Source organism: Narcine bancroftii, chromosome 8 (assembly GCF_036971445.1).
Source record: "Narcine bancroftii isolate sNarBan1 chromosome 8, sNarBan1.hap1, whole genome shotgun sequence".
NCBI classification, from domain to species: domain Eukaryota; kingdom Metazoa; phylum Chordata; class Chondrichthyes; order Torpediniformes; family Narcinidae; genus Narcine; species Narcine bancroftii.
Window position 1 is genome coordinate 165,630,979 of NC_091476.1, and position 6,000 is coordinate 165,636,978.

At 38.5% G+C, this 6,000-nt stretch overlaps 1 protein-coding gene across 1 annotated transcript in view; it reads right to left on the minus strand.

Moving 5' to 3' along the window:
- Positions 1-5,516, minus strand: part of LOC138741551 (gap junction beta-4 protein-like) — a 29,464-nt gene extending 23,948 nt beyond the window's left edge. The window contains exon 1 of the mRNA XM_069895796.1: positions 5,383-5,516. The gene's annotated coding sequence lies outside the window, so the exon portion shown is untranslated. The remainder of the gene's footprint in view (positions 1-5,382) is intronic.
- Positions 5,517-6,000: the final 484 nt, after the last annotated feature.

Sequence of the window (6,000 nt, forward strand, 5' to 3'; positions counted from 1 at the left end):
TACCTAGTGTCGCCGAGAATATTCTCCCAGAATCACAATGCGGCTTTCGCGCAAACAGAGGAACTACTGACATGGTCTTTGCCCTCAGACAGCTCCAAGAAAAATGCAGAGAACAAAACAAAGGACTCTACATCACCTTTGTTGACCTCACCAAAGCCTTCGACACCGTGAGTAGGAAAGGGCTTTGGCAAATACTAGAGCGCATCGGATGTCCCCCAAAGTTCCTCAACATGATTATCCAACTGCACGAAAACCAACAAGGTCGGGTCAGATACAGCAATGAGCTCTCTGAACCCTTCTCCATTAACAATGGCGTGAAGCAAGGCTGTGTTCTGGCACCAACCCTCTTTTCAATCTTCTTCAGCATGATGCTGAACCAAGCCATGAAAGAAGCTCCAAATATCATTTGTACGTTTGGCGTTATCTGTGGCACAAAAATGTGTAGCAATTACTTGGAAAGACAATGTCGAGATTAATATAGTACATTGCCATAATGAATTGAGATCTTGTATCCTTTTCCTTCTTCTTTTTGTCCTCCAGCTCCTTCTCTCCTCCTCCATAGTCACTTGTTGCAGAAATGGTGGCTGTCATAACGGTGGCATCATAAAATGAATGAGCTTGGATTTTGTCTTGCAAAGCTGATCTCAGCAGAGCTTCTTCATCGGGCGATATCAGGAACTGAACTGATGGTTGTTGATGATCCATTTATGCAACATGTGATGAACAGGAAATGAGAGGAGGAGGGGGGTGTACTGGGGAAAGGGGGAGAAGAGTTCTTCCTGCTGCTGAGTGTGTTCAGCTGTGAGATAATAAGGAAGTTGGAGTGATGAGCCCAAACATTTGGCCATTGATCATTGTTGCAGTTGGGCTTGAGAACACAAACCTTCAGATTAAAGGAGAATTTTTTTCCTAATGTTATTGGACTCTTGATTGGATCATACAGTGGCAAAAGATTATGCCTTTTCACTGCCTTGATTCTTTCTCTATTCCCTGCACTATACTTAGTACTTTTTCCATTCTCTCCTCTAGTTGACAACTGTTAGATTGCTTCACATACTTAGTTGTTTGTCTATTTATTTGCACTATTTGTTGGATCACACATAAAGCAAAGGTTCTTTCTGAACTTTGGTTCAAGTGACAAATAAACCGTTCAATTACATACAGTCAGTTCTGACTTGACCAACAGTGTTGATGAGAGGGATCAATTTGTGTCTGGTGCATCATGCATATTTTCTGTGTAATGTACTCTATCTGGATTTTAAGAGACTATTATGAATGAACCTGGAGCTTGAACTTACATTTACAAATCCAATCTTTCCCACCCCATTAGGCAGTAGCCTATATACTTGCAGAGCACTGAGGCAATGAAATTATGATGCACTGCTTTTAGTAGTTTTGGTCTTTGCCTCTCAGAATCTTAATGTAAATTCCTCTAATGTTAAAGTAGATTAAATAATTTTGTTGTTCTGACATGTTGGAGATTCTTGGCTGGAATAAGCAGTTTCGATACAGGAATTTCATTTGTTATATCATTGCTAAAGAGCAGGTCAGACCCTGTTGTGAATTGAATAGTCTTGTTTCTGAGGTTCTTGACAATCTTACTGAACTAATCCTAAAACTCCTGCCGAAGCTCCACATTATTTTCAACTAAATGCTGTGTGTTTCATGCCAACAGCTATATCAGACTCAGCAGTCCACCAAGTTCAGACAAACTCCAAAGTAAATCTTGCTAGGATTCCTATTTGGCACTTGATCTGCAGGGAATTCTGTGCATGTTAAGATTAAGTTAAAGGGGATGAATGTAGGCTCTAAGAACCCCAGTTTGCTAACATCACCTTGTATTAATGTGTACATTGAAGTTAGAGTTCACCGCTCTTTGGTGCAATAACAAGATTGTAAATATAATGTGAATCAGGTTATCATTCTTATGTTCCAATATAAGCTTCCCACTTATCACCACCAGAGGATAAATGTTTATAGGATGTGGAAATGCATTCTTCTCATCATCAGAATCATTCATTCAGTCTTCATTTATGCTCCCTTGTTTTACTGGCGTGAGGATGACATTTCAAAGCTTGGTTGAGGAATGTTGTTCATTTTTCGCAAGTGTCAACGTCTGCCTGAGTAGTTCTGTTTCAGCAACTGGGACAAAGAGACAATCGCAAAGCAGAAAGAATCCAAATAGCTCTCTTTGCTGCCTGCTCTCCTCAAGGGCACAGAGGAACCAAATGTTTAATGAATTCTTCTCAGAAAGTACCACCTGTTTCCGATCCAACTCAAATGAACCAGTTACAGGAGTGTTCGATGATAATGATAGCCATGTGTGTTGTGGAGTGCAGGTCTGAGTGGGCTAACTTCCCAGCTGCAGATAAGGAAACTTCTACCCCTATTTTGAGAGAAAGAAATACTGTGTCTGAACCATCATTACTGATTCACCATAGATTTGAAAGGGTCCTGGGGGCAGATGGTGTGGGTATATGGTACAAGCTGCCAGAGCAAGTAAAAGAGTTGGGAAGAATTACAATGTTTACAAGATATTTTGACAGCCACCTGGATAGAAAATGTTAAGAGAGTGAATGCTAGCAAATGGAATTAGCTCAGGAATGCAACTTGTTCTGAATAGGCATGTTGAACAGTAGAATCTATTTAGATGCTGCAGAACTCTCTGATTCCATGACTCTCTATGTGGATATAGAAAGGAAGTCACCAGCAGAAGAAAACTTAGTTGGGAAACTGGGGGAAAGTGGAATGAGAGATGGGAAAATAATCTGGCTCTCGGCAGATATACATCTATCAGTGGCAAGAAAATCCTATTTGTATTTGCAAGATCTGCCTCAAAACTACCACTGATGATGCCTTTGTGGTGGTCAATGGCTGAAAGATGAATAAGGGTCTTTAAGTCAAGTTTGTTTTTTAACCTTTAGTTTCTTGCACCAAGATCCATGGCTCACAGGGAGATCCTGGGATCACTTGTCCGAGATTATGAACCTTTTCTCATTATTGGTCAACCAACCACCCAGTGGAAGTATCTTCTTCCATCCCAAGCAATGATTCCCATTAGGTTAAGGAGGGAAGTGGTCCTTGACCATGCGAAAAGACATTGATAGTTAAGTATATTGTGTCATCAAGCCCCACCCAAAGAGAATTACCCCACCCATGACAAAATTAAGCTACAAAACCCTATGTCCTTGTAACTTTTCTGAACAACTTCCCCCTATCCGTGCTCTGTGGATGGAAATTTACATGGCACCATCTCTTACAGAGCTAACAAAATAAAGAATGGAAAAATAAAGATCAGTTGAGAGTTCTGGATTGCAAGGACTAAGTTTTTCCACAAGCAGAAATGGTTTAATTTGCAGTTTCTAATACAAACCATATGCGATTCAAAAATGGATTCAGAAATGAATCTTTTCCAGGCAGTGTTTACATTTGCACAGGTTAATTTACATCCATCCCAGTGAGATATAAAGCTATCATTACTGTTCTATCAGCATCAGACTTTACTTTACATTGTCTGTTTATTAAATTATTGATGTTTTTATGTTAACTGAAGCTACACAAACTGGCAGTAGTTCAGAACTTAACATGCAGACCAATAATATAGAGGAGTAGCTTGGACACATTCACACACACACACACACACACACACACACACACACACACACACACACACACACACACACACACACACACACACACACACACACACACACACACACACACACACACATGTATAAGCACACACTTTTATATTTTGTATAATCTGACATGATCTGAAAATGGAAAGGAAATGCATTCAAAGGAAGCATTCCCCAAAGACAAGGTTTAATTTACTGTAGCCAGCCTTGTTCATTTTCACACTGACAAGGCCACAAAAGCAAAATATCATCACTAGAATTGCCAAGAGCAGCTGGCAAAATAGATAAAATTGTCAAAAAATGATAACATTAAAGGAAATTAGCTCCTCGTTTTTTTGTTCACTGCCCCTCAAATAAAAAAAATCCAAATTACAATTGTTCCTTTTATCAGTGCTTCACTTTTGAATCATCTACATTTTTGTTGTCCTTGAGACATTTTAGGGTCAGGCAGGAAGATGGATGTGGTGGAGGATTAGCCATGATATTAAATGGCTTATTTTTGTACTTTTTACTACATTTTCTATTTCTCAATTGTTTATGGCCTATTTTTATTTCTTGTTCTTTTTGTTAAAGTGAACAGCATCCCATTCTGAACTTGACTACATCTGTTTACTCATTCAGTTGGGTCATGCCCCTTTAACTCTGCTTCCATTTGCAATGGTCTCCAGCAAAAATTAAGGCAAATTTTGCTTTGAAACTGTATTCCTTTTAAAGCGGCATGGGTACAGCGCCTGCAACCCAGGGTTCGGATGAGCACTGTCTGTAAGGAGTTTGTACATTGTCCCTGTGTGCGTGTGTGGGTTTGCACAGGGTGCTCTGGTTTTCACCCACCTTTTAAAACATACAGGGTTTGTAGGTTAATACGTATATTTGTGTGGCACAGGCTTGGGAGGCCAGAAGGAACAGTTACCGTGCTATATATCTAAATTTAAACATTTAAATTTAAATTAAAAGCCCTTGACCAGCGTTATGGTAAAATGGTTGTTCAGTTTCCTGGAATACAATCTTGTTCTAGTATGACTGGCAGGAGGACCAGAGGCTGGAGAACAGAGCGATCATAAATTAGGTGCACTTTTGGCCACATGGCTGACATAATAAGTTGTCCTGCAGAAAAATCTTTCAAGAGGAAAGCAAGTTATTTCATATATTGGAAATACTTCTTTTTTTGTGATAGAACAAAACCTTTGTGCAATTTAATCAATCATTCAAATTATAGGATTCTAAATTCAATCTAAGGACAATTTGATTGATGGCTGTTCATTCCTACAAGTTTGCAATACTTAGACATGCTCTGTTTCCCTTCTTAACAATAGAAGTGTGTTACATTTACATTCTAATGGGAATTAATGATATGAAATATCCAGCTTTTACCATTCCATTAGTTTTTATAGATTTCATGTGGACATCAAATATGCATAGTTTTCTTATGTTTGATGGTAACCGATAAATAAATAGATTTCGGATATCTGCTCCTATGAAATTTAGTTTTCCATAATGTTCCACAAAACAAACGATTCCACATCATAAATTTATGTGCTGAACACAGAGTTTAAAATGCATTGCTAACCTCCTCAAGATTAACAGTTAAAATCAAAGTAATTTATACTTGTTTAGACAAAGAAAAAAAAATCACAACAAATTTTCTTTTACTCTTCTTTTAATCTTGTATTTCATCATCCATCGTGATATTCTTGCATTTTGTTTTTGTTTAGTTTAGCACATTTAAATACAGCTTTTCACATACCTGGAAAAGAAAAATCAGGAGATGTTGTCAGTCAATTCACAGGACCCCTTGAAAGTCGGTCATACCCAAAACTCATCTGTCTGTATACTTTAAACTGAGAAGGAATCTGCCTTATGCTTTGTTCTGGCAAGGAACTCTTGGGTGGGGCATGTTTAGAATTGGGAGCATTCCTCTATTATCAGGACAAATAGGAATCTGTTCAACCTACATTGCTTCCTCTCAAGAACTAAAATCCAATCCAATATTACTCATTGAGGTGTAATAAGCAGATGTTTAGAAGACAAATTTCAAATTACTGTAACATTCAATAAAGTGTTTAAACAGGTCGCCATAAAGGCTCTTTAACAACTTTCCCCAACGAAACTCAATTCCCTTCTACAGTAACTGTCCACAGTGAGTCTTGGAAAATGAGAGCCTCTTCCCCATCTCACAAACTTCAACCATGCAAAATTCACCATCGGAGTGTGTCAACACAACAGTTGATTGTTCGAGAAAAGTGGTTGAGGACTTCATTTGTGGGGAGAGATTTTAAAGGCAGTACTTGTTTTCCTCAATGAATAGCAGTGGAAAGAAAAGACAGATGTGATTTGTTAGATAACTCCAAAGGGTTGTTTCTCA